This window comes from Protopterus annectens, chromosome 4.part0 (assembly GCF_019279795.1).
Source record: "Protopterus annectens isolate FY-2018-M chromosome 4.part0, PAN1.0, whole genome shotgun sequence".
NCBI classification, from domain to species: domain Eukaryota; kingdom Metazoa; phylum Chordata; order Ceratodontiformes; family Protopteridae; genus Protopterus; species Protopterus annectens.
In genome coordinates, this window is record NC_056733.1 from 651,554,195 (window position 1) to 651,568,909 (window position 14,715).

A 14,715-nucleotide genomic window follows, 5' to 3' on the forward strand; every position below is an offset into this window, starting at 1 on the left:
TTACTTGTCCAACCATACTGTCAAACCCCAAACAGGGGGCTACAAAGCCAAAGGAGGTGGAGCTTCAATATTTATCAAAGATATGCACACCTCCAGGCTGGTTAAACAGTATGATGCATAGAAGACACTCCAGGTGGAGTTAACTATTGACAAAACACCTATTCAAATCATAGCTAGCTAAAGAACCCCCCCCCCCCAGTCATGGCTCTGGAGGCCCACTCCATCTATCTGGACTTACTTGAATCCGTCAAGATTCAACCCTCTACCCTGATCGTGGGCGACTTTAACTACACAGCCATAGAGTAGAAGACCTGTTCTAACCCAAACATGAACACCCAGAGATTCCGCGACTTCATCCATGAAAATGCATTGGATCAGCTGGTTGACACCCCCACAAGAGGTGAAAATGTCCTGGACCTGGTACTAACCAACATGAGTAGCCACTGTAGCAACCCTACAGTGTCATCCTCCTTGGTAAGATCTGACCGTAAAACAATCACTTTCAAAGCCACCATCTCCCCTGCCAGAGTTGAGCAAAAAACTTTTCCAAAGCTGACTACAACCTCCTAAGAGCAGGTATAAGCAGCTTCACAGCCACTATCCCTTCAGTTGAATTAAGCACTAATGTCTAAGCCCTACACCAAAAAACTATATGAGCACCTGTATAGCTGCATGGACCCAGCAATACCCGACAGGACCAAATCATCTTCCTCAAGGAAGAGTAAACCTGTCTGGTGGACAGTAGCAATAAGCAGACTCTGTAATAAAAGGAAAACATTGTTGTCCAGGACCAAGAAGGAGCATGTGCCAAGTTGGAAGCAATCTCTCCTTTGTTTGAACAAGCAAATAAGGTCACTGGTGAAATCCTCCAAGGCTAACTTCAAGTCTAAATTGGCTACATCCACTAAGGACAATCACAAGGCCTTCTTCGCATATGTTCTAAGTCTCAAAGGTAACTCCCAAATCTGCTCTGAAGTGATGGTCAAGAATACCACATACACAAATGCTATAGATGTAGCCAACCTGCTGGCAGACAAGTTCAGTGAAAACTTCACCCCCTGTCCCCCCATCAGTAAACCAGGACATCCACAGCACCTGCCCGCCCCTCCCCTCATCACCAGGGAGCAGGTTATTAATGTCCTTTCAAAGGCAAAAATTACAACCTTCTTGGGACCAGGCAACATCCCTGGCTGTGTCCTACATGAACTCAGGCAAGAGCTCTCAGCACCACTAGGCACCCTGTTCAACAAAGCCTTTGCACCGGCTTCATCCCAGCAGAATGGAGGACAGCCACTGTCATCCCTCTGCACAAAGGTGGAGCATCCATTGACCCAGGCAATTATAGGCCCATCAGCCTAACTAGCCTGATCTGCAAGGCCATGGAACACATTATCATGGACCTTATAAACAAGGACATTGGCAACCCTCCAAACACTTGATCTCTCACAGTTTGGTTTTGTCAAAGGGAGATCATGCCTGTTAAACTTGGTCACCTTCTTCGAAACAGTCACCAAAGCCATGGATGAGGGCAAGGCAGCACACACCACCTACCTTAACCTAGCCAAAGCCTTCGACACTATTCCCCACTTGGGCATAATACATAAACTCTCCCAGCTAGGCATCAACCCATATGTTACCAGATGGGTAGCTAACTGGTTCACTGATAGAACCCACTCAAGTCAAAATTGGGGAAGCTGCCTCTAGTAGTAGACCCGTAACAAGCGGTGTACCCCAAGGATCAGTCTTGGGGCCTCTACTGTTTGAGATATACTTTTCTGAGGTGCAAGACCAAGTTTGCAGATGTCTGCATGCTGAGCACTGTCATAAATTCCCCTAGTGATGTGAACATCCTCCAAGAGGGCCTTAACCAAACTAATGACTGGTGCCAGAAGTATGACCTCAAGCTGAATGCCAAGAAATGCATCATTATCCCCTTTGGGGAAAATGGTCTCCCCACTAATTATCACATTAATAACAATACTAAGCACACAATCAGTCATGAGGGACTTGGGCACCCAGGTTGATAGCAGCCTGACTTTTGACCACTATGTTGCCTCCATTGTACGAAAGGCTTTCTACATGGCCCACCACATAAATAAGTGAATTTCATTCAGGAACAAGGTCATAACATCCCTGTACTCCTCCCTTGTCAGACCCATTATCGAGTACAATGCCCCCTTCGGCATGTACCTTGCCAAGCACATGCAGCAGTTGGAGAGACCACAGAGGTTCCTGACCAGGAGAATCTAGGGTCTCAAACACCTATCCTATACATATGGGCTAAAATCACTGTCCCCTCTACTCAGTCTCTTACAGACTGCTCAGAAGTGACCTGTGTCTGGCATACAAGGCTGTCTCAGACTCTGCCTTGATGGAGTTGCTGCATATCCGCAAGTCAAACTCCACTCGCACAACCCACACGCAAGGTCTCCGCCTTGTCTGTGGCATTAATAGAACTTGTTGGCAGGATATATTTGTATCCCACTGACTACCCCATCTGTGGAATAGACGACTTCTCCATGTCAAGCAGAGTACCTCACTAGGCCTCTTTAAGAGGAACCTGGATGACTGGATGGGAAATGGAAAATATACCCCTGGGATCCCACCCGTGTCCCTGCTGGACAGGGAAAACAGGTGCTGACTTTGTGGGAACATGGGTGAAATTCTTGGCTAGGCTTATAAGGACCAATAGCCTAGGATCATCCTATGAAGAATATTATGTTTAAGGAGAGTATTTAGATAGTATTGTACAGTGAAAAAGTTTTAATCTTGTGATGAGCATATGCAGGACCAGGACTGGTTAAGATGATTAAACAGTGGTTTAAAATTACTGAGTTTGTCAGAGTTTTATTTGCATGGGGATACTATTCCAGAGTTTGTGATTGTGCAAGTCTAAATACATTATCAGTTAAATAAGCTTTCACTTTATTCAGACTTCAGTCCATACTGTGTATGAAAGATGAATAAAAATAGTTTGATCACTTTAATAATTCCAAGCAAATCTAAACTACTTGAGATTTAACTGATATCTTTGTGCTAAATGCAAATGTTCAACAAATACAGTGCCTTACTAATGCATTCAGATAGTAGTGTCGTGCTGCCTTCCTCTGGCTGTCTACTAAAGCTCAGAGCCCCTTCCAGTGCCTGTCTGTGGGTATGAAGGACCAGTCAGGAGCTGCCTCACAGACCCACAGAAAGGAACCTTTCAATTCTCTAGCGTCATAGTAAGAGAAGGAGCTCTTTGATGTCTTCTCCTTACTCTGGATCTCTTTAACTGCAGAGCTTGGATTTGAAACCCTTTTGGGTTTTTATTTGTGTTCTTTGTTTTTTCTGTCAGTGCTTGAATAGTATGTTCTGTTTTTACTTTTTTTCTGATTAGAAATTTTGTATATGCTTTGGTTCATTATTTGACTGCATAGTGCAAGTCTTTTAAGCTGTGCGTTGGTTTCTGGGGATTTTTAACCATTCAAATGTGTTTTATGGCCATTTGTGAATGTTCTGTACCAAGGCCATTTTATTTCGGTTCCTCTATTTATCTCATGCTTCCTTGGCCTCAGGTTAATCAAACCTGTAATTTATTTTTTTTCTTTTGATTAAAAGCTTCATTTGGAAATTTTGACAGAAGAACTTGCTGATGTTGCAGTTTTTTTTCCCTGGGATTATGATTAGTTGAGGTGAATGAGCAAGATTACAGCATTTTAAATGATTTTTTTTGTTTAAATTTTCAGTTTTGGCGCCATTTTATATGTTAAGCATTTCTGACACGATTTTTTCATAAATTTATACTTTTGTTTCTTTTCCAATAAATTTTCAGAGTCTTTCTATTCTGAAACTAGTCTTTTTTTTATAAAATTGAGGGGAGTTTATGCATGCATTTTGTGCTTTAAAATGTATTATTGAAACTATTGCAGTTTTATTCAGTGCAGTATTCAGAGTAGTACCCTTGCAGAAATATCATTCAGTTTGCTTTTTGGAGAGAGTGAGAGTAGTGGAATGTGTTAATTTTTTCACTGTCTTGACTGTGCAGCCATTGTTTGGTATTTCTTTGGCTATGTTTTGTTCCCTAATTTGAATGGACTCTAATATGCCCCCCATATACCCCTTGAGCACCTAAAAAACAAAAGTGAAGCTACAAATATGTCGTGGCCTACATCTTCTGATTCTGCAATAGCCTTGGATAGGCTGTCTGACCACTGTGTCTTTTTTGTCCAAGTCCTCTGGTGTGGCTCTGCCAAGCCTAACAAGAAGGGTTTCTTTCCCAAAAAAGATAACCTCCTTCCAACCTATGAGTATGCCAAGGCTCTGCTCCCATCTTTCTCTGATTCCTCATTTGTGTGTCCCATCTTGAAAGTTAGCTTTCGACAAGATGATCTGGCCATTTTTTTCTGACATATGGGTGCTCAACATTGTTGACAGAAGTTACAGGTGATGGTGGATGGAAGATCCTCCTCCGTGTGGGAGGTCCCACTCAAACTTTGTTGTTCACTCATATTCTCCGGCAAATGTTGGATTCAGTGGTAGAGCTGGTCCATCTTTTGAAGCGAATTAAAGGTTTCTACTCCAGAATCCTCTTGGTCCCCAGCAAAGAGCGATTGTGGAGACCGGTGTTGGCCCTATTCTTTCTGAAAACTTTTGTCAAGGTCCCAGAGTTCAAGATGCTCACCCAGCAAACAGTGTTTCCTCTTTTGCTATACCATTGCTTCATTGCTTTAGGAAATAACTAACGTGTTGTGTCTGGTTCACACTATCAGTTCTCTGCATTGTTCTTAGAGCTATTCATTGCACCTCAAATGTTTACAAAATTCTTTGCTTTGATAGTGACCCACTACCAGATTCTTGGCATAAAATTTTCTGATCTGTGCAGAGTCTATATCCAGGTGTTTAAAATTGCCAGAGAAAGTCTCAACCTTACTCTCAAATCTAGGGTTCATATTGAACCTTTGGAAGTTGTGCCTGACACCCTCATGAAGCCTTGTTTTCTTGGAGTGCTTAATTGACACAGACAAAAGAACAGACTTTCTTCCCAAAAACAAGGTCTTGTCCTACAAGACGACTTTTCAAGAATTATCCAGGAAGAGCTTTACCTTGGCAAGAGATTTCCTAAAAATCCTAGAACTGATGGCTTCTATGATTCTTAGTATACCACTGGTCCATGTCTACATGAGGAAAATTTAGTGTTATGTATGAAATTTTTGGACCGAACTCCTGGATACCCTGGAGTCCCAGCTGTCTGTGCTGGCTTTCATCACATGAGAGTTACACTGGTGGAGAGCACAGCTGTGTATCAGTTTGGGGCTTCTTTCTTCCCTCCTGTTCATAGCAGTCTGGTTTGTCCTACTTCTTTTGGGGAACTGTGAATGGAAGTACAAGTGCAAACCACTTGGAGGACCAGTGATGCACGGAATTGCATCATTATCAAAGAAAAGGAGGTAATCCATGCCTTCTCCACCTATGGAATCTGAGTCCTCTCTTTGTGGCTACAGAGAACGCCACAGTGATGTGGTACCACAACAGACAAGGGGTACTAGGTCATACGCCCTGTGCCAGTTGGCAATGATGGCCTGGGAGCTGGCTTTACGATATTCTATGGCTCTTCAGCAAAACATTGTTGTAGACAAACTAAGCATATCCTGGGCAGACCCACACAAGTGTCAGCTCAAGGAAGTGGTGTTTCAGGATCTAGTCCAGATGTGGAAAATGCCTCAAATAGGTCTGTTTGCCTCCTTTCAAAACAGCTGGAGAAATTCTGTTCCAGACATCCTTGCAAACAGGCTTGGAGGACAGACGCATTTTCATGTTGCTGTGTGCTTTTCCATACTTTCCATTGATTCACAAGGTATTTCTAAAGATTCAGAAAGAAATGCTAGATTATTGTAGTGATTCCCTATTGGCATAGGCAGTCTTGGTTCTACCCTACCCCCAATTCCCACCCCCACATCAACTATATTTATACTTCTCCAGCCCCTCCCCCTAATCATCCAACATCCAATCCACATCCCTCCCACCCCCTTACAGATCCAACAACCATTCCAATCATTTCCAACCCTGATACATCTGTTCAACTCACTCCTACAAATTCCATACAATTAACAATAGCCCTTAACTATGAAGACTTTCTTCCTGCACATGACTCTACTACTCTTCTTAGCACGTACTTACCACATCACTTCATACAACTACCCTGCACAAAGTAACTTCCCCCTTACCCATAGTTCCACTGCCATTATCATTCCCATCCCAGCCAATTACTCCCTAACAATAAACCCCACCTTATTCAGCACTACTACCATAAGCTATACCCATCTTAAGCCCATCACCACCTACCCCAAATCAACAACATCCCATAAATGCATAACAATACTACAAAAACTAGTTAAATTATTGCAAAACAATCAACTCCTAAATGCTGGAGATATCCACCCAAACCCAGGACCTTATGATATAAATCCTCTGGCTAAAGCACAGCGTCTTCCCAATCTTACCCAAATTAACATCAGGCCATTAAATAGTCTACTCCTCCCAAATCTAAATATTAGGAGCATAAACAATAAAATACATGAGCTTCATACTCTAATCTCACAGTATCACCCAGATATAGTCAATTTAACAGAAACATGGCTTAAACCATCTACCAAAGATACAGAGATCCTTCCACCTGAGTACAGTATTCTTAGGCAAGGTAGACTAAAGAAAAAGGGCGGTGGCATTGCCCTGCTTTACAAAAATACTCTGACCATAACTAAATTTGAGATATCCACACCCCCTTTGGATAATGCAGAAATACTCTTAACTAGGCTCAAAATATGTAACAAAAAAAAATCAACCTAGTAACAGGTTATATCCCCCCAGGCAATAATATCCTTACCATGGAAACATTACTTCAATGGCTATCACTATCTATGCCTCAAGAGACCATAGTATTAGGAGACTTTAATATAGACTGGCTCACATGCTCCTCCCAAGCACCCACCAACAATATCAACCTGCTAACCTTCTCTCAAGTAATCAAACAGCCCACTAAAATAGCCAAAAATAGTAGTAAAGAAACACTATTAGACTGGATCCTACTAAATAAAGTACCTTGTTCCTACTTAGCAGGCACCCTTCCTGACTCATTAAGTGACCATCAAACTAACTTCTTACTTAAATATAATTCTCACCACCCCCAAACCCCAATACTTCAAACAATCAGGAACAAAAAACACTTTAACCCAACTAACTTCACACAAGAGCTAAAGCAATACAACTGGTCTGAACTGTATTACCTACCCCTAAATTAAGCCTCCGAACACTTCAACACCATCTTCTTAGAAGTACTGAATAGGCATACCCCCCTAAGAACTACAAGAGTTAAAGCTAACACAGTTCCATGGTTAACTAGGGAAACTAGGCAAAAAATAACAGGAATAGAGCCTGGACAAACCTGGAGGTCCAACAAAAACCCCAAAACACAACTAGCATACCAGCAAATTTGAAATCTCACCAAGAAACTAGTCATGCAAGATAAAAGAAATTACTTTATTACCCATCAAAAACAACACATGAATAACCCCAGGAAATTCTGGGCAGGTTTAAACAAGTTACTACACCCTGCAAAAGCCATTACCCCACCCCCAACTACAGGTCTAACAAAAGAAAACATAGCTGAATCATTCAATATTCATAGGTTAGTTCTAAGCTAACTGCCCTTGCGAGCCATTTTAAGCCTAGCCAATTATCCCTTGTGAGACTCAAACCCTGCACCTTGTGTTTGTAAGGCAAACACCTTAACCATTAGGCCACCCTCACAACCATATATTTTTTTACTGAAACCGTACTTGCCCTAGCAGGAAAGCAGCTCACTGCCAATACAACAAGTGACCACCCTACTTCCAGCAACAGTCCCACTTTTAAGCTACAATCCACCCCAACCTCCTACATAAGAAAACTACTCTCCCAATTAAAACCAACAGCACTAGGAGACGATTCCCTTCCCAATGAATTCTTAAAAATGGCAGCAACTGAAATAGCTGTACCAGTCTCTATACTAATAAACAGATCAATCTCTGAAGCCACAGTACCCCCTGATTTGGAAAACTGCCTACATTATACCCCTTCACAAAGGGGGATGTTCCTATGACATATTAAACTACAGACCAATTGCAATCCTATCCCCACTAGCTAAAATATTAGAAAAATGTATTCACCATCAGTTAATGTCCCACCTTATTAATCAAGAACTCATATCTCAAACACAAAACGGTTTTCGCCCAGGTCATAGCACAACTACAGCCATGTTAGCATTCACAGATGTAAACCACAACAGGAACAACAGTAAACTTGCATCAGCCCTTTTCTTAGACCTATCAAAAGCATTTGATATGGTTAACCATGATAAACTCATCTCCCACCTTGTAAACCTAGGCTTAGACAACCAATCAATCTACTGGTTCAAAAACTACCTCAGCAATAGGCAACAAGCAGAACTATGGCACAATAACTTGTCTCCACTCTTACCTGTCACACTTTGGGTACCTCAGAGATCTATACTGGGCCCCTTGCTGTTCTCAATTTTTACAAATAATGTCCACTCAGCTGCAGATAGTTCTAGCCTTATCCAATATGCAGATGATTCATCTATAATAGGTAGTGCCCCCTACCCCGGCAGGTCTACACAATAAAACCCAGGATAACTTCCACTCAGTTGAAAACTGGCTTATTGAGAATGGCATCATACTTAGCCCCGCAAAAAAACAAGCTTCTGCTATTTCATCCCTCACAAATTACCACTCCTATCTCCTCCTTCACCATTCACTCTAAAAAAATGGTATCCCTATTTCACCTGAATCCCACACAAAACTACTCTGAGTTACCATTGATAACAAGTTAAAATTTGATATACACATTAACCTGGCTATTAAAAATACAAACAAAAAGCTAGGTAGTCTCTACAAACACAAATCCTTCCTGACCCATAACACTAGATCCACAATGGCTCGTACCCACCTTCTCTCAACACTACTGTATGCATCTCCAGTCTTGACCAATCTATCCAAAACAGAAACCAACAAAATGACCTGCTGCTACAATCAGATAGCCAAATTTGGTAACAGCTCTTTCAGAACCCATCACTGTCACAACCTAAAGGAATTGGGCTGGCTTGAACTGTCAGATTTACTAATCTATAATCAACCTATCACTCACAAGCTGCTCTCCCAACCACATAAAACACCTTCACTAAGTAACATAATCCAACAGTACTCCTGTCCTAGGCAACTCCGCTCCACAGACAAGTTAATGTTAACAGTTACTAGAACCCACAACCATGCTGATGACTCCCTCTACTCTTCTTACATGTCCAAAATCTGGAACTCCCTGCCTGCATCTGTAACCCTGGAATCTTCCCTACCTAAATTTAAAAGGTTTATCAGAAATCACCTAAACAACAAATGGCTATGTCCCTGCTCCACGCCAGACTAACTCCAGTCCCACTCCTATACTAATGCAACACTTGCCTTAATACATAGTCTTTTGACTCAACTGCATAAACTTGTACACCACAACCAAAGAATTAGAGTATATTTGTGTTAGTTTGCTTGCTTTATTGTTGTTTATAAATCTACTGATAACTGTACTTATCCATAGCATGACACTGAATATGTGTTCTCAACTAGATATTCTTAGTGGACCTAGTTGAAGTATGTTTTTAAGCATTGTCTGTATGTCTTGTAAATTCTCTCTCTGGAGCTTTTCTCCCCGGGCCTCCACTGAAAATGGATATGTATCCAATGGACTATCCCGGTTAACAAATGTAAAATAAATAAATAAATAATGGTATTAGCCAAGGTCAATTACCACATACTTCCTCACACTCTGGATTTTCTTACACAGTGTCAAGAACATGTAGTGCACTCCACTTTGGAGCAACTTCAACTGACAACCTAGATGATTTGATCTTAACTCTCTTTAGGTACTTGTTTCATGAAAATGTGCAGCAGTTATAGGACAGGAAACCTGCTGCTAGAAAATCTTGCATTTACAAATGGATGAGGTATTCTAAGTGATGCCAATGTGGAAGCAGAGGATGTCCCTTGAGGATAACATCCCTCTGCTCTTAAAATATTTGTGAGAGCTACTTCAGAATAGCTTATCGTATGCATCCATTAAGGTGCATTTAGCGGACATTTCTGCTTGTTTGCCAATTTATCCTTCCCTTTCTTCTCTTATGGTAAAACAGTTCATGAAAGGAGTAATGCATTTGAGTCCTCCTTGCAAGCAAATTTCTCCTTTATGGGAGCTTAACTATGTCCTAGAAAAGTTGACCTTACCTCCTTTTGAACCTGCTGTTTATTCCTCTGACATCTTCAAGGCGGGTCTCTGAGCTGCAGACTTTCATGGTAAGACACCCATACCTTACTTTTCACAGAGATAGGGTTGTGTTATGCTTTACTCCCTGTTTCATACCAAAAGTAGTCTCAGAATTTACTCCATCAGTCTGTCAACTTCCCTGTGTTCTTGAAAATCCAAACGTAAGCCCAAAGTGAAAACCAAAAAACAAAAATGAAAGGACAGGGCAAACTCCACTGAAAAAGATACGGCAGCAAAATAAGCTCCAACAGCTCACAATAAGGCACGGCTGTAAACCCAAAATGTTCCAAGCAGAAAAACGAATTTTATTAACGCCAACAAATAACTCACACGTTTTCATCAAATTTTGACTTCATCAGACAACCACATGATAGTTACACAAGTTTAATTATTGTATTTAATGTAGTTGCATAATGTTTTAGTTTTCAATTCAGTGTTCTTTGTGTTTTTAAAATTTGATTTACTAATTAATCCATTAAGGGAGGGGAGTTGAGGCTATTTAAACTTGTGTAACTATCATTCTTTCAGGATGCTCTTTCTGCATACCCTTCGGCCTTTCATTCTTCCTCAGGCTTTCCTTGTATCAGAAGACCTGGAGGATGACTACTTCCACATCCCCATTCAACCTTCTTGCAGGAATTTCCTTTTATTTTTCTCTGGCTCATCACATTTTCAGTTTACTGCTTTACTGTTTGCCCTTTCTGTAGCACCAAGAGTTTATACAAAGTGCCTGGCTACAGTGGTAGCCTTCTATTGCACTCACAAAAATCAAATTTTCTCTTACCTGGTCAACCACCTGATTCAAGCATTCTCAGTAGACTCCCTCCTTAAGCATGTACATTTCACAGTACATCTGCCCATCCTAGGATTCAGAATCAACTTCAAATCCAATCTCACACCCACTTGGGACTTGTTTTTTCTGGGTTGCAGACTAGAGACACACACACACACTCACAAAATGTATACCTTCCTTCCTTCCTTCCTCAGGAGAAAATTCTCAGTCTGGCTACCTTTTTTAAAAACCTCTACTCAGTCTCTCACTGCATAGCAAGGGAGATCTCAGGGCCTTAGGTTTCATGGCAGTTGCCATTCCATGATTCCTCTGGCCAAGACTACATATGGGCTAGGCGAGTCCTGGCTGGGCTCAAGGACAGCTTACCCTCTCTTTAGCCAATCCCATTCTTTTCTACCTATTCAGTTCTGGGAATGACACATACATTAGGAGTACTGCTGCAGTGATTTCAGTCAGGACATAGTAAAGTTGTGTAAGAACTTACTGTAGCAGTAGATGTCCTACTGCTCACTGTTGCAGTATTCCTTCCCTCCTTCCTTTCACCTCTTCTCTTCCTCTGCTACTATTTTCCTCTTTCCTCTCTGCTGTAAGCTGTCACCTAATAGACTGCCTTTGGTTGAATTTGCTTAGCTCTTCAAGCTACACCCCTCTTAGCCAACCACTTTCCTCTCTCAGGTACTTATCTGAGCGTCCAGCTATATACCACGATGCGTACGAGCTGAGTTCATGTGTTGGATGTGTACTTGCAGGAAGGTAAAGCTTTGGTACCCTGGCTAAGTGTCAATGAATGAAAAAACATATCTTAAGAATATGGCAGTAGTGATCAGTAGGACATCTACTGTTGTTATGGTAACTTTTTAGACAACTGTTCTTTCTCCAGGGGCTTCTGGACCCTTATCCTTCCTCCTCCCTGGCTAGGTAAGCTTCTGTAATCTACCCAAATGCCAGTAAGGCAGTTTGTTGAACATAGTACAGCTGCATAAGTCTTACTTAGCTGTAACAGTAGATGTTTGTAGAACACGCTGCTTTACTGGCCAAGTGGAATGTGCTGTTTGGCAGGAAGGCAATGCTTTCCATACTGTTTGTAACAGAAAGAAATCGCCTTAGATGTCAAAGATGCAATGATTTGCTTGGAGACCCACCTACCATTCCCCCTTTTTTCGGATGTGCATGGTTTGTTGTTTGGGGGTGTGTGTTTTTTTGTTTTGTTTTGAAACAGGTGGTGTTTGCAAAGCTTGTGTTTCCGTCTTCTCTTCCTGCTGGACCTTAGAAAACTGAAAAGATCCTGTCTGTAAGGCATTCCTTGTAGTGCCATGTGATTGGTCCATCACACCCACAGACAGGCAGTGGGAGGGACTCTTAGCTTTAGTAGCCTGCCAGTGAACAGGGCACTACTACCTGAATGCCTGTAAGACTGCATGTTCTACGAACATCTATTGTTAAGAGGTAAGTAGGACTTGCGCAAAAGTACTTTACTTGTAAATTGATTCTTTCAGTATAGTTAGAACATTCAGTGTAATCAGCGAGTACAGTTATTAACAGTTAATGAAATATATTTGTTAAAAGACTTGTACCTTGTCAAAACATATCTTGCAACCCAGAGGTTAAGTATTAATAACCCAAAAGTTGTCGTCCTTGTATACGATCTTAACATACCTGTGACGATGTGAGGAAGTGCCTGCTGTGCCAAAGAGAGTAGGGCAGTGCATGTGTAACATATGCCAGCATAGCTAGCTGGAGTTTCTTAAAGACTTTTGTCATTTGTATTTATTTATTTAACATTTAATTACCGGGAAAGTCCAGCTTGGAATTAAGCCTATTTTTAGCAGAGGCCCTGGGAGAAACACTCCAGACACATGTCTTTGTAATGTGAGAGGAAATTGGAGCACCCAGAGGAAACCCACATGAACGCAGGAAAGACATGCAGACTCTGAACAGAAGGCACCCCAGCCGAGAATTGAAGTGGAGAACTTCTTGCGTGAGGTGACAGCGCTACTGCGGCACCACTCCGCCGTTTTATACCAAACTGATTTGTACACATGCTTGTGTTAAAAAAGTATTTGTAAAGCTGCTTGAGTTAAAAATGTACCAACAGTGGGTCCTGCTGAACAGAAAATAAATATATAATGTGGGATTCACTATACAATCTCGAAATACTGAAATGTCCAATTTCAGTATTTCAAGACTGAATAGTGGAAAATCCACATACCCGAAAACCCAAAATCATGAACAGCACAATCGCGACCATTCTCACACACACACACACACACACACACACCTACCTAACTACACTAAAAAAAAAAAAACATAACCCGCACAAACACAACTAATCTACCTATAAGCAGGGGGGCAATTTGACATTTCAGTACGTCGAAATTGTCTAGTGAATCCATAATGTGATGTCAATCTTGCCTTTATTCTCAATGATGAGGGGCCAGATCCTACCATCGGATCCATCTTGGCTATTTTAGAAGCACAAGGCCTTCACCAAAGCTCTTGGACATTCTCAGTTACCCATAATGCAACTCTCTAACCTCCCCAGATCTCGTTTGCCCCTCTGCAAAAGAGGTTCTGAAGCAAGCTCTGGGCTGAGTGCTTTCATTTTTCAATAGTATTACTACTACTAATAGTCATAGTTTATTGTAGTTTTATTTTTATATATACATATATCCTTACTCTGCTTTTTTTCCTGTATTTTAGAGTCAGTGTTAGCCCCTTTACTTTCTTCTATTGGCGTCCTTTTCAGTTGGAGAACGTCTAACTAATGCCCGTTTAAGTTGGAGGACTTTTTCCACGCTCTTCCTTCCCCTTCCTCCTTTATCGTCCGTTTTTAGAGGACCATTTTCAAAAAGGGGGGGGGGGGTTGTCTTCCTATCTTTCAAAGTTTCCTTTGTGTCTGTTTAAATTAGAGGAACTGCTGGTGTGCTTGTATCATTGAGTGTTTGTTTTTCTTGTTTAATTTCCCTTTCTCTTTTCATAACTGTTAAAAAAATGTCGCAAAAACTGGAAGGGAAACCTCTTGATTTCAAAAAGTGTGAGCAGTGTGGAAAGATGATGTCCCTTAGTGATTCACACATTTTGTGTGTGTATTGCTTGGGGCCTGTTCATCTCCAAGAGTTGTGTTCCACATGCCATGGTTTCAACCAGAGAACTCTCGAAGTGTAAGAATAAACTTATTTTGAAGGGTCTGCTGAAAACTCCCTTCTCTGAGGCTGTATCACTTGAGTCCACCACCAAATCTGTCAAGTCAGGCAAATCTCAAAAACATACTTTTGCGCCAAAATCATCTTCGTAGCTGAAGCAGAAAGTTCCAAGACTGTCTGCTCCAACAGAAACCTTGGAGCAGACAGTGGATGACAGATCCAAGACTTTGGCGGAGCAGTTGGAGCCATCAGCTCTGACGTCTTCAGCACCCATAGAATTCCGGTATCGGAGCCAACCAGTTCTCTCAGCTCCCTTCACCATTTTTGACTAAGTCAAGATCCCCTGCTCTTTCTACTCAGTCCACAAGGAGTTTGTCCGATGAAGATGTGGATAGAGTAGTGCAGAGGCTGCTAAAGGCACTGGCCTTGGCC

At 41.6% G+C, this 14,715-nt stretch overlaps 1 protein-coding gene across 1 annotated transcript in view; it reads left to right on the top strand.

Moving 5' to 3' along the window:
* LOC122799503 (MLX interacting protein) overlaps nt 1-14,715 on the top strand; it is a gene marked incomplete in the record, with an annotated part of 1,086,811 nt that overhangs the window by 779,643 nt on the left and 292,453 nt on the right.